This window comes from Cryptomeria japonica, unplaced genomic scaffold (genome assembly GCF_030272615.1).
Source record: "Cryptomeria japonica unplaced genomic scaffold, Sugi_1.0 HiC_scaffold_148, whole genome shotgun sequence".
Classification (NCBI taxonomy): domain Eukaryota; kingdom Viridiplantae; phylum Streptophyta; class Pinopsida; order Cupressales; family Cupressaceae; genus Cryptomeria; species Cryptomeria japonica.
The window spans coordinates 186,386-195,000 of record NW_026728970.1 but is presented as its reverse complement, the minus strand read 5'-3'; the positions used below and the strand labels follow the sequence as shown (position 1 = coordinate 195,000).

The following is an 8,615-nucleotide window of genomic DNA, read 5'->3' as shown; positions in this document are numbered from 1 at the left end:
GCGCAATGCTGGTGCGAACCCGGGAGCGCTCCGATGTGTGCTCCAAGGTGCGGCGTGCACGAAGTCCGAGCCCGGTTTGCCCCGGGTGCGCACCTCGCGTGCACCTTCGCCGGGGTGAGCACCTTGGTGTGCAGACCTTGGTTGGGTTGCGCGCCCTGGTGCGCACCAAGGAGCGCTCTGAAGTGTGCTCCAAGGTGCGGCGTGCACGAAGTCGGAGCCCGGTTTGCCCCGGGTGTGCACCTCGGGTGCGCACCTCGCGTGCACCTTCGCTGCGGTGGGCACCTTGGCTGGGTTGCGCGCCTTGGTGGGCACCATGCAGTGCACGAAGTCGGAGCCCGGATTGCCCCGGGCGCGCACCTCCGCCAGGGTGGGCACCTTGGTGCGCACAACTTGCCTGGGCTGCGCACCAGGAAGGGCTCAAGATGGCACCCGCGTTCCGTTTTTTTCACTATCTTTCAGAACGGAAATTTTAAAATCTCGTTTTTTTTTGCCTTTTCTGGAAATTAGTGAAGGCAGCGCATCAAAGGTGCGCAACGCTGGTGCGAACCTGGGAGCGCTCCGATGTGTGCTCCAAGGTGCGGCGTGCACGAAGTCGGACCCCGGTTTGCCCCGGGTGCGCACCTCGCGTGCACCTTGGTGCGCACACCTTGGCTGGGTTGCGCGCCCTGGTGGGCACCATGGTGCGCACCAAGGAGCGCTCCGAAGTGTGCTCCAAGGTGCGGCGTGCACGAAGTCGGAGCCCGGTTTGCCCCGGGTGCGCACCTCGCGTGCACCTTCGCCGCGGTGGGCACCATGGCGTGCACGAAGTCGGAGCCCGGTTTGCCCCGGGTGCGCACCTCGCGTGCACCTTCGCCGGGGTGGGCACCTTGGTGTGCAGACCTTGGCTGGGTTGCGCGCCCTGGTGGGCACCATGGTGCGCACCAAGGAGCGCTCCGAAGTGTGCTCCAAGGTGCGGCCTGCACGAAGTCGGAGCCCGGTTTGCCCCGGGTGTGCACCTCGGGTGGGCACCTTGGTGCGCATGCCTTGCCTGGGCTGCGCACCAGGGCGGGCTCAAGATGGCACCCGCGTTCCTTTTTTTTCACTATCTTTCAAAACGGAAATTTTAAAATCTCATTTTTTTTTGCCTTTTTCTGGAAATTAGTGAAGGCAGCGCATCAAAGGTGCGCACCTCGCTGCCCACCACGGTGCGCAACGCCGGTGGGCACCCGGGAGTGCTTCGAAGTGTGCTCCAAGGTGCTGCGTGCACGTTGTCGGAGCCCGGTTTGCCCCGGGTGCGCACCTCGCGTGCACCTTCGTCGGGGTGGGCACCTTGGCTGGGTTTGCCCCGGCTGCGCTCCGAAGCGGGGTTATTGGAGCGCCGCCTCTTTTTTTGTCGGAGCGTTTGGTGGGGTTTCTCGCATTGGCTCTTCCGAGGCCCGGTTGCCACCCTGGCGCGCACGAAGTCGGAAGTAGGGTTAATTGCCCGGGTGCGCACCTTTGCCAGGGTGGGCACCTTACCTGGGCTGCGCACCAGGGCGGGCTCAAGATGGCACGCGCGTTCCGTTTTTTTCACTATCTTTCAAAACGGAAATTTTAAAATCTCCTTTTTTTTTTGCCTTTTCTGGAAATTAGTGAAGGCAGCGCATCAAAGGTGCGCACCTCGCTGCCCACCTTGGTGTGCTCTGAGGTGCGCACCCGGGAGCGCTACGAAGTGTGCTCCAAGGTGCGGCGTGCACGTTGTCGGAGCCCGGTTTGCCCCGGGTGCGCACCTCGCCTGCACCTTGGCCGGGGTGGGCACCTTGGCTGGGTTTGCCCAGGGTGCGCTCCGAAGCGGGGTTACTGGAGCGCCCCCTCTTTTTTTGTCAGAGCGTTTGGTGGGGTTTCTCGCATTGGCTCTTCCCAGGCCCGGTTGTTGGGTGCGCTCCCACCCTGGCGCGCGCGAAGTTGGAAGTTGGGTTAATTGCCCGGGCGCGCACCTTCGCCAGGGTGGGCACCTTGGTGCGCACACCTTGGCTGGGCTGCGCACCAGGGCGGGCTCAAGATGGCACCAGCATTCCCTTTTTCTCACTATCTTTCAAAACGGAAATTTTAAAATCTCGTTTTTTTTTTGCCTTTTATGGAAATTAGTGAAGGCATCGCATCAAAGGTGCGCACCTCGCTGCCCACCTTGGTGTGCTCCGAGGTGCCCACCACGGTGCGCAACGCCGGTGCGAACCCGGGAGCGCCCCGATGTGTGCTCCAAGGTGCGGCGTGCACGAAGTCGGACCCCGGTTTGCCCCGGGTGCGCACCTCGCGTGCACCTTGGTGCGCACACCTTGGCTGGGTTGCGCGGCCTGGTGGGCACCATGGTGCGCACCAAGGAGCGCTCCGAAGTGTGCTCCAAGGTGCGGCGTGCACGAAGTCGGAGCCCGGTTTGCCCCGGGTACGCACCTCGCGTGCACCTTCGCCGGGGTGGGCACCTCGGCTGGGTTGCGCGCCCTGGTGCGCACCAAGGAGCGCTCCGAAGTGTGCTCCAAGGTGCGGCGTGCACGAAGTCGGAGCCCGGTTTGCCCCGGGTGCGCACCTTCGCCGCGGTGCGCACCATGGCGTGCACGAAGTCGGAGCCCGGTTTGCCCCGGGTGCGCACCTCGCGTGCACCTTCGGCGGGGTTGCGCGCCCTGGTGGGCACCATGGTGCGCACCAAGGAGCGCTCCGAAGTGTGCTCCAAGGTGCGGCGTGCACGAAGTCGGAGCCCGGTTTGCCCCGGGTGCGCACCTCGCGTGCACCTTCGGCGGGGTTGCGCGCCCTGGTGGGCACCATGGTGCGCACCAAGGAGCGCTCCGAAGTGTGCTCCAAGGTGCGGCGTGCACGAAGTCGGAGCCCGGTTTGCCCCGGGTGCGCACCTCGCGTGCACCTTCGCCGCGGTGGGCACCATGGCGTGCACGAAGTCGGAGCCCGGTTTGCCCCGGGTGCGCACCTCGCGTGCACCTTCGCCGGGGTGGGCACCTCGGCTGGGTTGCGCGCCCTGGTGCGCACCAAGGAGCGCTCCGAAGTGTGCTCCAAGGTGCGGCGTGCACGAAGTCGGAGCCCGGTTTGCCCCGGGTGCGCACCTCGCGTGCACCTTCGCCAGGGTGGGCACCTCGGTGCGCACACCTTCTCAATGTTTTCTTGCCTTTTCTGGAAATTGGTGAAGGCAGCGCATCAAAGGTGCGCACCTCGGTGTGCTCCGAGGTGCGAACCCGAGAGCGCTCCGAGGTGCCCACGAAGTCGAAAGTCGGGTTAATTGCATTGTTTTCCCCGGGTGCGCTCCGAGGTGCGCAACATCGGCGCGCACCAAGGAGGGCTCCGAAGTGTGCTCCAAGGTGCGCACGATGGCGTGCACCTCTGGTGCGCACGATTCGGAGCTCGGTTTGACCGGGGTGCGCACACCTTGGCTGGGTTGCGCACCTTTTGTGCGCTCCAAGGTGCGCACGAAGTCGGAGCTCGGTTTGCCCCGGGTGCGCACCTTCGCCAGGGTGCGCACCTTGATGCGCACGCCTTGGCTGGGCTGCGCACCTTGGTGGGCGCCATGGTGCGCACCTTTCGTGCGCTCCAAGGTGCGCACGAAGTCGGAGCTCGGTTTGCCCCGGGTGCGCACCTTGGTGGGCGCCATGGTGCACTCCGAGGTGCCCAAGATTGGTGCGCACCAAGGAGCGCTCCGAAGTGCGCTCCAAGGTGCGCGCGAAGTCGAAAGTTGGGTTAATTGTCCGGTTTGCCTCGGGTGCGCACCTTGCGTGCACCTTCGCCAGGGTGGGCGCCTTGGTGCGCACACCTTGGCTGGGCTGCGCACACCTTGGCACCCGCGTTTCCTTCATTTTAAATTTTTTTTTTTTACAATCTCTCAAGTGGGAAATTCTATAATCTCAACTTTTTTTGCCTTTTCAGGAAACTTTTGAATGGAGCGCATCATTGGTGCGCTCCGAAGTGTGCTCCAAAGCTCTCTCCAGCTGCGTGCACCTGCCCCGGCCGCGCACCCGGCCCCGCCCAGCTTCGCTCACCTGTCCCGGGCGTCTGGTGCGGAACCTTAGAGTAAGAAACATCACCGTGCACCTTGGCCAACGTGCGCGACTCGACCGAGCGCGCACTGGCCGAGGTGCACACCGATTTCACCTGGGTGCGCGCGCAGCACCTCGGGCGCACCGGGGTGCGCGCACAACGCCCGGGTTGCACCGTGGCCTGTGTGCTCGGGGCGCCTCGGGTGCGCGCTCGGTGTCGCCCCCGCGCGCGCGGTAGTGCGGGCAGCGCACCCCGGCCCGGCCCGGCCCCGACGAGAACGCAAACGGGCAAAAGGTTTATTCAAATAGCATTGCGACGCCCGGCGAAAAACTAAAAAAGGGTGCAACACCGGGACTTCCCGGGAGGTCACCCATCCCAGTACTACTCCGGCCCAAGCGCGCTTAACTGCGGAGTTCTGATGGGATCTGGTGCACTAATGCTGGTATGATCGCACCCGTTATGAGCTTGTCGCAGTGTGTACTTAGCAAACCGCGACCCACGTGCGAATCCACCCCGGCCACCCACCCCCGTCGAGGTGCACACCCTCCCTCGCGAAGTGCGCCCCGTTCGCCAAGTGTGAGCCCTGCCCGGGTGCGCGCACCTTGCTAGGGCGTCGGGTGTGCACCCGGCCCGGCCTACGTGCGTGCACCTGGAGGGGGCGTCGTGTGCGTGCAGTGTCCCGTCTGCAACGCGGTGCCCACACACCACCTCGGGCGCAACGACCTGCGCTCACATGTGGGCCGAGTGCACCTTGGTGCATGTTCGGGGCGCCTCGGGTGCACGCTCGATCTTGCCCCGGTGCACCAAGGCGCTCGGTTTGCCCCGGGTGCGCACTTGGTGCAAGGTGGGCACCCAAAATAGGGATCAAGCACCAAAACACAAGTTTCGGGATGCAAAATGGGACCCAAGGACCACAAATGCGTTCCAAGACCCATGATGGGTCCACGAGAACAAAAATGTGTTCCGAGACTTAATAAACAAATATTGGGTTTTAGGAGAAGAAACATGCTCTGATGCCCAAAACGAGAATCGACCCCGAAAAGGCCACAGGCCAAAAGTGGGATGCGAGACAAAAAAAAATGGGACCCGAGGACCAAAATTGGGTTCCCAGGTCGAAGACAGGGCAACCGGACAAGAAACGACCTCTAAGGCTCGAAATGAGTCCCGACGACTAAAACTTGACAAGAAGCACCCATCAGGCACCCAACTCGACACCCATGGGATGCCGACCCACCCGGGCTTCCACCTAGCACACCTTGGCACCCACCCACCCTCGCACCCAACCTCGCACCCAACTTAGCACCTTTGAACCCACATTGGCACTCACCCTGACCCTGGCACCTTGGAACCCACATTGGCACTCACCTTGACCCTGGCACCCACCTTTGCACTCACCTTGGGACCCACCCTGGCTCCCACCTCGGCACCCACCCAGACACCCACCTTGGTTCCTTGGCACCCACCTTGGATCCTTGGCACCCACCCCGACACCCACCTTGGCACGCAACTTGGCTACTTGCCACCCACCTTGGCTCCTTGACGCCCACCCCGACAACCACCCCGTGACCTACCCTGGCTAGGGTTGGTGCACACCCACCCTGGTGCCCACCTTGGCACCCACCCTATGACCCACCTTGGCACGCACCTTAGTACCCACCCCGTTACCCACCCTAGGACCCACCCCGTGACCCACCTTGGCCAGGGTGGGTGCACCCACCCTGGTGCCCACCTTGGCACCCACCCATCCTAGCACCCAGCCTGTGACCGGGCTTGGAACCCAACCTTGCACCCGCACCCGTCTTGGCCAGTGTGGGTGCGCACCCATCCTGGCACCCACGTTGTGACACACCCTTTAACCCACGCACCCTAGCACCCACGTTGGCACCCACCTTGGAACCCAACCTAGCAACTTGGCACCCACCCCGTGACCCACCTTGGCATCCACCATAGCAGTCGCCGACTTGGCACCCACCTCGGCACCCACCTTGACACTTGTGGACCCACCTTGCCACTCACCCTAGCATCGACCCATCCTAGCACCCACCCTGGCACCTTTGCACCCTAGCACTCACCCATCCTAGCACCTAACCTGTGACCCACCTTGACACTCACCCTCGCACCCACCTTGGAACCCAACCTAGCACCCACCCACCCTGACACCAACCCTAGCACCTACCCACCCTTGCACCCACCCTGTGACCCATCTTGGCACCCACCCATCCTACCACTCAACCTATCACCCACCTTCTCACCCACCTTGGCATCCACCTTAGCACCCACCCACACTGGCACCTTGGCACCCACCTCGGGCAAGGTGGGTGCACACCCACCCTGGCACCCAATTTAGAACCCACCGAGCATGTTACCCACCTTGGCACCCACATTGCAGCCCACCCTAGTACCCACCCTATGACCCACATTGGCATCCACACCCTAGCACCCAGGCACCTCGACACCCGCCTTGACACCCACCCTAGCACTGAACCTGTGACCCACCTTGGAACTCACCCTAGAACCCACCCACCCTGTGAACCACCTTGGCATCCACCTTAGCACCCACCCACCTTGGCACCCACTCTAGCACTCACCCATCCTAACACCCAACTTGTTACCCACCTTGGCACCCGCCCTCGCGTCCACCTTGAAACCCACCCTAGCACCCACCCACGCAGGAGCCCACCTTGGCACCCAACCTAACACCCACGCATCCTGGCACCCAACTTGTGACCCACCTTGGAACCCACCCTAGTACCCACCTTTGAACCCACTATATCACCAACCCACCTTGGCACCCACCCTATGACCCTCTTTGGAATCCACCCTAGCACGCACCCACCCTGGCACCCACCATGGAGCGCACCCTAGCACCCACCCACCTCGGCACGCACCTCAACACCCACCTTGGTGTGCGCACTGCGCCAACCTCTCAAAGACCCTATGTGGTGCGCTCCAAAGTGTACACCTTTGGTGCGCTCCAAGGTGCGCACCTTTGGTGCACACCGAGGTGCACACCAAAGTGTGCACCGAGGTGAGCACCAAAGTGCACTCCAGGGTGCACACCAAGGCGTGCACCTTTGGTGCGGTCAATGCAAACGAATTCGGAAGTTGGGGTCGATGTCCTAATCGCTGCTGCAGACTACACGTATGAGAATCGGACAAATAGCTTTATATAGGGGAGGTGTTGCGTTTGATGGGTCGACTCCCCTGGTTGTGTGCACTGCACCAACTTCAAAGACCCTGTCTTGTTTAAGAAGTCAAAAGTTGGGGTGGATGTCCTAATCATTGCTGCAGTCTACGCATGTATGAGAATCAGACAAATAGCTTATATAGGGGAGGTGTTGCATTCGGTGGGTTGACTCCCCTGGTTGTGCGCACTGCGCCAACCTCAAAGACCCCGCATAGCAGAAGAAGTCGGAAGTCGGATTTTGGTGAGCACCAAGGCGTGCACCTTTGGTGCGGTCAACGCAGACGAATTCAGAAGTTGGGGTGGATGTCCTAATCGTTGTTGCAGGCTACACATGTATGAGAATCAGACAAATAGCTTATATAGGGGAGGTGTTGGGTTTGATGGGTCAACTCCCTTGGTTGTGCGCATTACGCCAACCTCAAAGACCTTGTTTTCGTTAAGAAGTCAAAAGTTGGGGTCAATGTCCTAATGGCTCCTGCAGGCTACACATGTATGAGAATCGGACAAATAGCTTATATAGGGGAGGTGTTGGGTTTGATGGGTCGACTCCCCTGGTTGTGCGCATTACGTCAACCTCAAAGACCTTGTTTTCGTTAAGAAGTCAAAAGTTGGGGTCGATGTCCTAATTGCTCCTGTAGACTACACATGTATGAGAATCAGACAAATAGCTTATATAGGGGAGGTGTTGGGTTTGATGGGTTGACTCCCCTAGTTGTTCGCATTACACCAACCTCAAAGACCTTGTTTTCGTTTAGAAGCCGAAAGTTGGGGTCGATGTCCTAATTGCTCCTGCAGGCTACGCATGTATGAGAATCAGACAAATAGCTTATATAGGGGAGGTGTTGGGTTTGATGGGTCGACTCCCCTGGTTGTGCGCATTGCGCCAACCTCAAAGACCCTGCATTGCGGATGAAGTCGAAAGTCAGAGTTTGGTGTGCTACAAGGTGTGGTCGAAGGTGCTCACCTAGGTGTGCACCTTTGGAGCACAGGAAAAGTGCCCTCCAAAAGTGCGCACCTTTGGAGTGCACAAAAGTGCCCTCCAAAAGTGCGCACCTTTGGAGCGCAGAAAAGTGCCCTCCAAAAAGTGCCCTCCAAAAGTGCGCACCTTTGGAGCGCAGAAAAGTGCCCTCCAAAAGTGCGCACCTTTGGAGCGCAGAAAAGTGCCCTCCAAAAAGTGCCCTCCAAAAGTGCGCACCTTTGGAGCGCAGAAAAGTGCCCTCCAAAAGTGCGCACCTTTGGAGCGCAGAAAAGTGCCCTCCAAAAAGTGCCCTCCAAAAGTGCGCACCTTTGGAGCGCAGAAAAGTGCCCTCCAAAAAGTGCCCTCCAAAAGTGCGCACCTTTGGAGCGCAGAAAAGTGCCCTCCAAAAAGTGCCCTCCAAAAGTGCGCACCTTTGGAGCGCAGAAAAGTGCCCTCCAAAAAGTGCCCTCCAAAAGT

General features: G+C 60.7%; 1 non-coding gene across 1 annotated transcript; it reads right to left on the bottom strand.

The window, feature by feature from the left end:
* Positions 1-4,330: 4,330 nt before the first annotated feature.
* Positions 4,331-4,449, bottom strand: LOC131866489 (5S ribosomal RNA). Its single transcript, XR_009365095.1, has one exon. It is a non-coding gene; the product is annotated as a 5S ribosomal RNA (ribosomal RNA).
* Positions 4,450-8,615: the final 4,166 nt, after the last annotated feature.